Source organism: Callorhinus ursinus, unplaced genomic scaffold (assembly GCF_003265705.2).
Source record: "Callorhinus ursinus isolate GAN/ISIS: 27379988/994484 unplaced genomic scaffold, GSC_fseal_2.0 scaffold11, whole genome shotgun sequence".
NCBI classification, from domain to species: Eukaryota; Metazoa; Chordata; class Mammalia; order Carnivora; family Otariidae; genus Callorhinus; species Callorhinus ursinus.
In genome coordinates, this window is record NW_027397073.1 from 17,558,909 (window position 1) to 17,572,143 (window position 13,235).

Genomic DNA, 13,235 nt, shown 5'->3' on the forward strand with positions numbered 1-13,235 from the left:
TCTCCCTCCACACTGTGTGCTTGGGACCCCAGAACCCAAGCTGTGTGGGTTTAGTTGTGTGCAACACACAAGGGGACCTTGGCAGAGAGGCAAGGAGCTGACCTCATAAATGACTGATTATGATATTTGGATGGGGAGGGCCGGACACCGCACACACACTGGCCCAGGCTGGGGACTCACACAGCCTAAGGGAGGCATTGGGCTGGGGTGGGGGGGTAGGGGGGGCCCACAGCTTGGCAGAAAGCCCAGCATCACTTTGTCTGGGGCAGTGCCCTCCGCCAGACCTTTCAGCGAAGAAGTGCAAACACTCTAGAAGCCAAAACCCCATTGTTACTGGTTTGTAAATGACTGAAATCAAGAGGTCTAAAAACAGCCATCAGCAAAGTACTGAAAACAGGGTTTCTGGGGGCTTCCCATTTCTTAGCTTCTAGATCTGCCTATCTGAGCAGGTGCCGCAGGGGAGGAGTGGTCAGGAAGGAGGCCTGTGGCCTCCTAGAGTCAAGGCCAGGCCTCTGAAGGAGCCTGCCTCCTGTCAGTGGTGGACCCAGTGGACTGGAAGGAACTGGCTTAATAAATGTTTCTACTTTGGCCTTTGGAGGAGGGCAGACCCTGGCCAGGCCTCGGAGCCCTCCGAAGTGCAGTGGGCCCCGCTGACACTTCCCTGACCTTTCCAAGGTGTTCTCAAGACACCTGCTACCTGGGGGCCATGGGGCTGGAGCCACTGCTGTGCAAGGTGGTGACCTTCTAAATCCAGATCAGTTAATGAACCTGGCTGGCCCGGGGGTCCTGAAGGCTGCACCCTCTGTGGTGGCTTCTGCCAAATTCCTCTTGTTGTTTTTGATTCCCTTTTCCCTCCTCCTCCCCCTTCCCATTATGCCTGACATTTCTAAGGCCAAGTTTTGTTACAAGCAATTAGCCTGTGTCAGGGATCTGGGGAGACGAGCTCGTGCCAAGACGTAGGCCGAGGTAGAAAAAGCATGAGTCTGGAGGACTCCCTGCAAGCTGGCTGCCAAGCGGGTCCTAGAGCGTTGGCCCCACACAGACCACCCAGCCCCGCACTGACAGTGGGGTGGGGAGCTCCCAGGTGAGCCCGGGTGTGGGAGCCCCGGCCTGGGAGCCCCGGCGCTGTGCAGTCCAGATGGGTGTCTCACACACCGCTCCGGAGCCCTTTCCCTACTTCTAATCTAGAAATTCATCCTCCTAACCTGCGCCTCCCAGTCCCTGGAAGTGCTCAAGGGCCAGAGTTCATAGCGTCTTTTCCATCTTTGAAAAGGTTTGGGTGGGGGGGGAAATGATGCAGTTATCCACAATAAGCTATACAGGCTAACCAAACATGTATATATATTTTTTAATTTTTCCTAGAATTATTCATCCACTCAGTGTCGCTGTCTAGACGCTCAGTTATCAATTTTGTGTGCTGACTAATAAAAACAAGGAACATAAAATTTCTGAATCAATGCGTTTTATGGGGTGGACAGTGTCTCTCACGGGTGGGGTCCTCCAAGGGAGCCATGAGGGAGGAGTACTGAATCCACTGGCCTTTCAGCTCCTGCTTCCCCAGTTCAGTCTCAGGGGCTTCCTGATCCCACCAGCTACCTCACTAGGCTCCCACCCTCAGGTCTCCCAGGGGCATGTCCAGCCATTGAAACCCAGTCATTAGAGTCGGGTTTAAAACTACACCATTCAAATCCAACCATGGGTTTCAATGACCTCCTCTTTCTGGTGCTGGGATACAACGAACCAACTGAAGAAATCAACACACGCTCCTGAGGGAGAGTGAGGGCTCACCTAACCCTTCCAGGTCACAAAGGAGGACTTCCGTGGTAGCTTTCGTGAGAGAGTGTCCATCTTTGGCGTGGAGCCACAGGTGGGCATTTCAGGAAAACGAGGAAACGGGGAGGCCATGTGAGCTGCCTAAGGCCACACACGGGGTTGTGTAGATGGCTGTGCCCAGAGTTCAGGTCGCACACCCTGGCACAGGACTCTTTCCACTTGGAGAATGACAGTGGCTTCCAGCCATTTGCATTCAACCCATGTCCCACCTACAATCCATGAAGGGAATATAAAAAGAGAGTCTGCAATAACAAGAGGACCCGGAAACCCAGTGCTCTCGTGAAGCCACTTGCAGCCCTGCGAGGAACTCCACCGGATGGCACAAAGCCGCCTGCCTTTTGAGGCAGGGGAGGGCAGGGAGGAACAAAGAAAAGGAGACAGGGAGGGAAAAATCTTGGTGGAAGCTGAGGGCACGGAGGGCTAAGCGGCCACCAGACCTCTTAGTGTCAGAAGTCCTTTCCCTCAAGCGGGCAACGGAGCCCCCTGTCCTGTCTCGTCCCCAGGAAGGGTGTGAATGTGCCCGATGTTTGGGTTACCTGCCACCCCACGCCCACGTGCCTGGGTCAGGTAGCCTGGGCCACCGGGACTGATGGCACTCTGACACCTCTCCTCTTCTTTTACTGCTGCCACGAGTAATGCGGCTGTCCTTCATGTCTTCCGACCTGCACCGGACCAGCACAACCATTTGCGGCTCCCCCACCATCCCTCCCCCGCCCCCCGGAAGTTTCCAGACCATGCAGTGGTGCTCTGGCTCAAACGTTCTGCTGCTGAAGCCGAGAGAAGCCCTCCTCCGTGCTGCCCAAAACAGAACAGAGGTGACCATCCAGCGTCTCCTTCCCCACTCTCAGTGCCTTTGCAGATTTTTCAGGGTGATATATTCACATGGTGGTTTTTACAACCATGGCCAAAAAATAAAAATAAAAAATTAGAGGAAGCAGCAAGGAATATGCAGTTGAAACATCGATGAAGAGGACCCTCATTAATGTGGTCACCAGTCAACAACACAAGCTCCTCCCAGGGTTTAGAGCCAGCTGCTCCACCACCCCTCCCTGTGATGAGACCCCCACCGGATGGCTTTCCCCTCCTCGCTCCTGGTACCTGCCTCTTCTTATATTGGGACCATCTGTAGGTGATGACAGGTCTAAAGCACCAAACCTAACTGAACTCCTTCCTTGCTCTTTCTATTTGGAGTCTGGTGATTTTGAGTCGCTCCAAAGGATGGGGGTGCAGGAATAGTCTATTTAAGCCCCAGGCTTCAGTAAGAACACCGTCCAAACCTGGCATCCTCACCTGCCAGTGGTACCTTCACTGAAGGGGCAAGGAATAGAAAAGGCCAGTATGAATGATCTAGACCTGCTGGATCCTTGTAGTTATCCGTGAAGTAGGAGAGGGGGTGCAAATGGGGGAGGTAGGTGTAGCACCCAAGAAATCATAGCTGAAGTTCCAAAGATAGAGCAGAAACCAGGGAAAACTTTCTTCCTCCTCCCCCCCTTGCCAAACAAAAAACAAAATAGGCAATTAACCAATATCACCTTTCATATTTAACAGGGGTATAGAAAACAGCCAGTCCCAAGGAGGTGGGGACAGCATCTAGCCCCAGCCGCCCCCCCCCCCCCCCCCCCCCCCCCCCCCCCCCGCATCCGCCCCGGCGGGGGCGGGACCGGTAACCTGCTGATCAACAAGCCCTCTGGGTGATGCGGGTGTTCACTCAAGGTTGAGGAGCCCCTCAACTGGACCTGCACCGCCCCTCCAGTTTCCTGCATTTGGGCCCATTCAAACTGGAGTGGAAGACGCTCCAAACACGCGCTCCGGACCCCCCGCTGCTCTCGCCCATTCACACGCCTTCGTCTTCCATTCCCTGCGCCGCCTTCCCGGGCATCATACCGGCTCCTCTCCGTTTCCTGGCTGTCTTTCAAAATCTTACTTGTCTCTCTTCCTCCTGAGCCATCAGCGCTGCTCTGAAGCACTAACATCTGTAACTCTCATTCCGCACTTGCCTATTTTAAGATACTCATTTCCCCAACAGGCCAGCCCTGCCTTGAGGGGCAACACCCTTGCCCTGGAATTCCCCCCATCTCCCTCCCCGTGACCCCATGCACTCCCGGGGTGATCTCAGGTGGTGGGCCCAGAAAGCTTAGAACCAGTGTGTAAATCAAAAAGGATGGCCCTGGGGGCACAGGGACCTCACAGTTTCCTCCTAGGATCGTCCTCCCAGCACACAGCCCAGGGAGCAGGCCCTCCCCTTCAGGCCCCTTCATGTTATTCCCCACGTGGATTAGAGGCTGAACACAAACAGAATACAAAAGACAAAAGACAGGGAGCTCTCCTTGCTGTCAGAGTCTATAAAAGTCTTGGAAGTGACAGCAGGAGCTCTTGCCTACTGCTGCCGCCCTGAAATCCAGAAAGAATCAATTTCAGACCCAGGGCCAAATAGTGCCCCAGGGGGCGTGCCTGTGACAGGCACTGACTCCGCCCCCGCCAGCGATCTGCAGTCGGGGAGGGAGGGGAGGGGCGGGGCGCAGGGGGCGTCCCGCGGTTTACAAAGGGGATGCGCACCTCGTCCCGCCCCCACCCTTTGGCTGTCCCCTCTCTGCCACCCGCTTCAGTCCTCATCAGAGCCACAACTAGGATAAATCATTTTCTTTCTTGCCCCACGAAGGCTAGACCGTGACCCCAAGATAGGGACTGTGCCATCTTTCCCTTTGGATCCCAAGGCCCCGAAAAACATGTACGTTTTCAGCGGTGCTTGTAGTTCATAGATAAAGACTGTTTAGGGTTCCAGAAATTACATTCATTTATCCTTCTGGATTGCAAGGAAGGAATTACTTATCAGGGGCCAAGCGAGAGTGTGGGTATGTGTGTGCATGATGAGATCTCTCAAGACACAATGTGAGTTTTATTTGCTCATTTGTTTCAGGAATATTGTTCATCCTATATGTTAGCCTTCTCCATTTGGTAGAAACAGGAAGGTCCCAGGCTAGGGTTGCCAGATTTAGCAAATAAAAGCACAGGGCATCAGTAAACTTGAATTTCAAATAAACAGCAAATAATTTTTAATATAAATATATCCCAAGCATTGCATGGGACTTACTAAGACCGTGTTTGTTGTTTATCAGAAATCCAAATCTAAGGAGTATTTTATCTGGCAATGCTGTCTGAGGACAATTCAAGTAGAGAAGGGCAGGGGGACTCTGGTAGAGGAAAAAGAATAACTAAAAATTGTATTATACTTTATTATGTTGTTCTTTTAAAAAAAAAGAACAGAACCAAAAATCGCTTCTGCAACACATTTCTTAAAAGCAGAAATCAGGCTCCTTTTATGTGAGTGCAAAGGTAGGTGCCAAGCTGGGGTCTCAGATGGAGTGATTTTAAATCTCAGAAAGAGCTTAGCTGTTTTTGTAAAAAGGAAAGTTGGCAAGTGATTAGTGCCGATGTGGCCCAGCTGCTCTTTTGTACTTTGAAAGAAACAATTAAAATGGCTGGGACATTAAACTTTAAAGAGCTGGGTCGTTCGTATTCAGAAGCTAATTTTAAAAGGAGCCTGATACCTGGGAGAGGAAGGGACATTTCTGAGAGGACATGATTTCTGTCCAGCCCTTCAGCCTTCAAGGCTCTACATTTCGGACAATTATTTTAAATAGTTCACAGGTATCTATTAGAGATAAATAGACAAATACCAGAGTAAGAAAGTCCTCTCTTGCTTGGGCATGAAGAAACCAGAGGCAAAATGAATTTTTTCCCACATTTTCGATGGTAAAAGGCACACTCTGAGAAATAGAATGCATTCTGGCATAGACAGAGTCAGAACTGGTTTCCTTCCACAAATTGCTGAGCTCCCCCCCCCCCCCCCCCCCGCCCCGTGATGTGCCAAGCACTGGGGTTAAGAGGAAAAAAAGCAAATGAACAAAGCAAATCCCTGCCCTGGAGGAAACTATGTGGAGCGAGCGTGCCAAGCGGGAGTTCTGTGTGGGACATGGGCTCAGACCCAGCCCTGCCGCTTGTACGGTGTCTGAGCCTTAGTTTGTACATTTGTAAAATGGGAATCAAGGTGGGATTACGTCATTAGATCACGAGGACTAATTCGAGAACCAGAGTGCCTAGTGTAGTACCTGCCATACAGCATGTGCTTCATAAATAGTAGCTACTGTTAAAAGTATTGACGTACCTTTTGGGATTTATGGGAGCGCAAGTCAAGGAGACCGTCACTCTGCCTGGTCACAGAGGTGGGGAGGGTTTGGCAGACAGCTCCCCAGGGACTGGGTCTTAAAGGAGAGTGGGACGTTCTCAAGTAGCTGAGGGCATCTCTTCACGGGGCATGGAGGGATAGGAGTAGGTACAGGACAGTGGTGGACATGTGGCATGGCTCTCACACGGGCAATGACAGTGTTTGGGGCAGCAGATGATCACAGGCCTTATAAACCATGTGATGTGCTTGATCTTCTAGAAGAATCCAAAAACTCTGGCAGACTTCAAAGAGGGCAGGCACATAATCTGCATTTCTTACAAAATCTTTAATAGTAGGGTGAACATGAACGGGAAGGAGTCCACGGGAAAGGAAACGAGACAAGTTAAGTGGTCATTTCAATGATCTACAAAGAAGGTGAGGACTGAATTCTGTTGGTGGCCCTGCAGGTGAGGAATATAATAGTGATACTGAAGATCACTCAAGATATTCATCACAGGGCTTGGGGACCAACTGTGAGGGAGAAGTGAGGGAAAGAAGAGGCTCAGGATGACTCCCAGGTTTCTGACTTGGGTAACACGGATGAGGGTCTCATTCAGTAAATGGAAAACAGATCTGGAGATGAGGATGGGAAGATAGATGTGGATAATGCATTCCATTTTTATTTACTGAATTTGAGGTGTTTATGGGACATTCAGGTGGGGATTTCTGCCTAAGAAGTCCAAAGAAACAGGGACTTGGGAGGGACATCTGTCTGGAGATAGGGCATATAGGTGGCAATTACAATGTGAACTTAGATTAGATGGAAGAACCTCAGTGAAGGAGACGGAAAAGAATAGCCAAAGAGGTGGGAGAAAACCACTAGAGCCAGGGATCTTAGCCTGAAAAAGACCAGGTTTCCAGAAGGGTTTCCCCAAAGTGTCTTTTGGATGCCACACTGTGTTCCAAAAGATGTCCTTTCAATTTGGTGGTGGTTGATGGCCCTAGAGTGGAGGTATCACTGGATGGAGCCTTGTGGCAGGGAGAGAACTATTTTGCATCTAAGAGCTGCAAAGGGCAACCACATCCAGCTCTGCTCAATAGAGTAGCACAGGCACACAGAAAGTAAACTTAACATTTCAAAAGAAATCAGACACGATTTCCTTGACACATTCTCTCTCATCTGAGTGAAAATGGTCACACCTCTGAAATGTAGACAGAAGATAGTTCTGTGAGCTCTAGCTTAACTCAGACAGAGGATATTTCGCCAAGAAAATCCACACAACTGCAGACTCCGTGAATAATCTCACCCCATAGCCAAGTGCAGGTAACTAGAAAGGATAATAAGTTGAATCTCATCTTGGAGGAAAGAGCGAACCCACCAAGATTTCACCACAGCAATGTCACTCCCACACTTCACCACCCCTATGATCAATGCAACAGTTAGGTTCCATATTTTTTTCATCAATCAACATTTATTAAAGGACTAGTACATGTGTGGCCCTATGCTAAGCATTGTGGATGCCATTATGGATGAATTATGAATGTGCCATGTGCCTGGAACAAATATAATACTCAATAAATGTTTGCTATGGCTGTTGCATAAGCTCTCCAGCACAGTTCCAGCCTTCCAAAAGTTTACAGTCTTGTCGGAGAGGGGAGACATGGGCAAGGTAGCTCGGAAGCCATCCAAGCTCTTCACGAACATAGTTATATCATGGGCTTGGCACAAAGGAGGGGCTTTATTGATAGTGGTTGAATGAAGACCCTGCATAGATGAAGGGCCATGTCCCAAGCATGTGCTGCAGAGTATCAGAGAATTGGAGAATGTGGCAGATGAGGGAAGCCTTTACGAAAGAGCTGGGCCCTGATCTGAGACTTATTTTACCCATTCGCTGTGTGTATGCCCTTGCGATCGTGTGAGAGTTCTGTCTCAGGCTGCAGTCGCCTGTATGGATCAGCAATGAGATCTGTGTTGTTGCCCAGGCACAGACCATACCTAGCATGGACACTTGCTTAAGCTTTTGAGAGTGACCCTAATAACAATCCTCTGGCGGTGTTCTGCTCCATGCTGAAAAATGTCCACTGGCAGACACATGTCTTCCTCCTCCTCCTCCTCCTCCCCGGGTCTTAGATTGTGTGCTGGCGTGGCTTTTCTGAACGGCTCACTTGTGTGTTATTTGTAATAACAGACATTAAGGTTACCATAATGATCCTGTCACCTTTTGTCAGGGTTTAGGGCACAGGACGGTTCCCACTGAGGTCTCACCCACTGCTCTCGGCCGCCTGGCAAACTGGAAGACGAGGGGAGTACCTTCCCTGACCTCTAGTTGACCTGCAGGGATCAATGAACAATTAATTACTATCATCCCACTCCTGGAGAGATAGCACACTGCCATTTGTCAATTACAACCGGAAGTGCCCCTTAGCTGACAGCTTTCTGTCCACCAAGACAAGCCCCCTCCTGGTTCCCACCCCACCAGCACTGCCCACGCCCACACCCACGCACAGATGAACCTACAGGGCCTGTGTCAGACCACACCCATCCCCGCAAGCATACCCACCAACACCCACCATCACAGCAGCGCCCGGCACAGACCGCGCTCATCGTCCAGCCCCCCACAGCACCCACACCCGCAATCACACTGGAGTCTGACCCAGGCTACACCCACAGTGTTTGTCACTAATAGGTAGGATATGGTACCTACTCCAGTATTGTCTAAGGCTAGGGGTGGCCCACTGCAAAGCCAGGACTCAAGAAGGCTTTGTCTTGGGGCACCTGGGTGGCTCAGTCGGTTAAGCATCTGCCTTTGGCTCAGGTCATGATCCTGGGGTCCTGGGATGGAGCCCTGCATCGGGCTCCCTGCTCCACGGGAACCCTCTTCTCCCTCTCCCACTCCCCCTGCTTGTGTTCCCTCTCTCACTGTGTCTCTCTGTCAAATAAATAAATAAAATCTTAAAAAAAAAAAAGAAGGATTTGTCTTCACTATACTTCCTGTGATATCTCTACCAACAAAACCTTTGGTATTTTCCACCATCAGCTCTTCCTCTATCTTCAGTGCACCCTGTATTCTGCACTCTCTCCAGTCACCCCAACCACATAACCTAGACCTTTCCTAGCCTTTCCCCATAGAACAAAATCCTCTCCTTTCAGGGCTGCCTTCTCCCCACCCCTAGTAAGTGACTAAAGCCAGGCCGATCCACTCAAACTGACATATTCATGGCTGCTGATATCTTTAGGTACCACTCTTGTAGTTAACTAGGGCTTTTAATCTTAAGTTAAAAAGCGTAAATATGGTGGCACCTTCAGGGGCTCTGGTTCAGCCTGGTGGTGGGAGGGGTCTGTGTTTGGTTACAGAGTCTCTGAGAACCCTCAAATCTCACTAGGTGTGTTTTTGCTACTTTATTTTCACAATAAACTATCTGCAATGGTTTGTTTTTTTGGAAAGATCCACAGATGTGTTAACTAAGACATTTTTGATTGTATGCAACAGAAACCCAGCTCAGAAAGGAGGCAGGACCTATAGCTTCACTTGATTTGGAAGCCTGAAGAATATCTAGCTCAGGCTCTAGCAAGGGATCCAAGTGCTTGAACAAAATCAGAAGGACTTGATCTCTGATTTTTCTCAGCCCTGGCTCTCTTCCCAGACTGGACTTTTCAATAAGGGCTCCGGCAACTTCCCCAGGCTTACTTTACCCATACAGTTAGCTATCTCCGCCTATAACTTAGCTGCTAGTTCTCGGAAAGAGAAGGAAGTTCCAGTGAAAGCCCCAGGACTGCGTGTCTTGGTCTAACTTGAATCAGTCCCCATCCTTGAACCAATCACTTGGCCCAGAGCTTGGCTTAGGGAGGCCAGTGACTGTGTAGAGGAACTGGAAAAAACAAACAAACAAACAAACAAACAAAAACACCTTAAATTAAGAAAGTATGTGACTTCCTGATCAGAATACCTGGCACATAGGGGGTGCTCTCAACTCTTACAGTTATTAAAGGGACACGGAAAAAAGCAATATTGGAATAAACATTTCCAGGCCCTTTCCCAACCCCATCATGTGCTGCACCAGCTAGAGGAAGACAGGCTAATTTGCTTGGTGAGATCAAAGAGAACCAGGCAGGGGGCACTGGGTGGTACAGTTGGTTAAGTGTCCGACTCTTCATTTCGGCTCAGGTTGTGATCTCGGGGTCTTGAGATTGAGCCCCACATTGGGCTCTGCACTCAGTGGGGAGTCTGCTTGAAGAGTCTCTCTCTCTCTCTCCCTCTGCCCCTCCCCCTTCTCTCTCTCTAAAATAAAGAAATCTTTAAAAAAAAGAGAGAGAGATTGAGAGAGGGAGAACCAGGCAGATCCACTGAGCCATACCTTCCAGGAGCCAGGTCCCTGAGTGGAAAGTGGATGTGTATTGCTAGTTCTCACCTAGACCTGCCTGGCTTCATCTGGAGCTTGCTGCCCTCCTCCCCTTCCTGCCCCCATCCTCCCTTGAGGGAGGATGACTCTCTTTCGGGTGCCTGTGGCTGGGTATAAGTGTTCAGACTGGGGAGCCAGTGGAAAATCCTGCAGGGAGCCCTATGCTTCTGGTAATATAATCAACTCTTAGATCCTAGTTACCTCCTTAATTAATTAAAATCAAGACTTCCTCCTTCAATCACAATAGCGATTTCCCTTCTTCTTTTCCTTCTTCTTCTTCTTCTTCTTCTTCTTCTTCTTCTTCTTCTTCTTCTTCTTCTTCTTCTTCTTCTTCTTCTTCCTCTTCTTCTTCCTTCTTCCCTCTTCTCCTTCTTCTCCTTCTTCTTCTCTGTCATCATCATCATCATCATCCTTACCTGGGCCCTCCCCACACAACAGAAGCAGTAGGGGCAGCAGTAACTGTGGTCTCTCTCTTTTCCTCCTGAGGAAAGAAGCCCGGCCCTGAAAGTCTCTTCACCGGGAACTGAGACTCATCCTCGGCAGAAAATACAGAAATAATTGGAAAGCCCTGTCTCCGTCCTGTAGAAACAGACCAGTCCCTTGGGCTGGGGCATTAAATCATACCACAAGCCCGTATATCTGCCCCGGGAAGAAAGAAAGCAATTGAAACCCAATATTTAAAAGCGGTCTCAGATTTATTCCCCTTCTCAACAGCCTACAAAATGTTGGAGAATAGACCCTGCCTTTCTCTGGACGATAAAACAGGATCTGCTGTCCAGGAATTGGCCCTGAGAAAGTTCATTGCTCATCCTCATGTGACCTTCCTAAGAAACAAAACTGCAGGCCCAAACTCTCGGTTTTAACAGTCCTCTTTCAACCCATTTGCAAAGCAAGTATTCTCTCCAGCAACCCAAGATCCACTTTCTGTGCATTTTATTTTATTTTTTTAAAGATTTTATTTATTTATTTGAAGAGAGAGAGAGAGAGAGCACAAGCGGGGTTGGGGGGGGCAGCAGGCAGAGGGAGAGGGAGAAGCAGGCTCCCTGCCAAACAGGAAGGGCTCCATCCCGGGACCCCGGGACCATGATCTGAGCTGAAGGCAGACGCTCAACCGACTGAGCCACCCAGGTGCCCCTTTTCTGTGCATTTTAGTGGAGATAAATCTCACCTGCTAGCTTTGTTTAACCAATGCCCCATCTTCTTCACTGGATCCTAACCTAACATGGGCCCAGGAAGGATTTCTAAGGGCAAATATTTTGGCTTGTTTCCATTCAGAAAGCTTCCCTGTAGTTTGGACACTGATGAACTAAAATCCAAAGTCCCCAGCCAATTTCCTCACCCCCAACCTGACTTTGGAGGGTTGCTGGCTCCATGTCAAGCTGATTACTGATGACAGGCAATTAGTCATCACTCCTTGTTTATGGGTGGGTAAGCCCATGCACCCTGCAGGGCCAGACACACGTCTGCCCCTTCGCTTCCCCACTAGCTGTCTCCTCTGTCCTTCGGGTCTCAGGCTAGACATTCCCTAGTGAAGACACTGTCTTTGACACCTCCTTCTGCTCCAGTGTTCTCCAGTAGGGCCCGCATTCAGTTTCCTAGGGCCACATGGCTGGGTGGCTGAAACAACAGGAATTTCCTGTCTTCAAGTTCTGGAGGCCAGAAGTCTGAAATCTAGGTAGGTGTTGGGAAGAGGGAAGAGTCCTTCTACAGGCTGTTCCGGCCTCTCCCCTTGGCTTGTGGATGGCTATCTTCTTTTTGTGTCTTCACATTGTCTTCTCTCTGTGTCTCTGTGTCCAAATGTCCCCACTTATAAGGAAATAGTCATATTAGATTAGGCCCCACCCTAATGACCACTTTAACTTTAACTCCCTCCGAAAAGACTTTTTGTCCCAATAAGGTCACATTTCTGAGGTGTGGGGGGTTAGGACTTTGACATATGAATTGGAAAAGGACACGATCCAACCCGTGACAGGGCCCTGTCACTTTACACCTATCGTAAGATATGAACTGGCCCCATTCGTCTTCCGCTCCCCTCACTGAGGGCAGGGACAGTGTCTGATCGTCCCCTCCATCCCCAGTGCCTACCCTAGGGCAGTTTGTGTTCAAGACTTCACACCGTCTCCCTGCTCCTCCTTTTCCTCCTTTTGTCATGCCCCTGGCTACTGACAGCACAGGCACTGTGGCCACAGGGATTCCTGAACTGGCCAGAGCTGGAGTGGGCTGAAGTGGGGCTCAGAGCCCGCCTGCTGGTGGTGGCACTGCTTTAATGACCTAGACACATCCTCCCCATCTGCTTCACCCTCCAGGGAGCCACCACCCCTGGGGATGCATGTCCCTCCTTGGCAGAGCATGCACCGAGCTAATTCTCCGGCTCCATTTCTCCATCTAGCCGGTGATTCCAGGAACCCAGCCATGCGCTCTAATGGGCCCCTGTCATTAGAGGCTTGGCAAACGCCCACACTCTGGGGCTCTTCAAAGCCCCGGAGAGCTGGCCAAGGGCTGAGAGGCACCAAGGCGATTTTCAAAAGCAAAGGGCAGCAGGCTCATAGTCGGACATTTTTTTAAACCTGCATTTATTTGGTAAATAATGTATGTTAATGCAGCATATGCTATATTATGCAATAATTATGGAAACGACCTGATCTTGCTGTCCCAGATTTCATTTGTCTTCTGCAGCTGCTCAGCTGGAGCCCCGCAGCCTCCTCCAGCAGAGCCTTCTCCTTGGGTCCGTGAAAGGGCTGCAAATGTTGGAGGTCAGCCCCTCCACCCCACAACCCTGTCACTTGCTGAGCTGCCTGCCCTCCCCCGCCATACCCCACTTCTCACACGAAGCCAC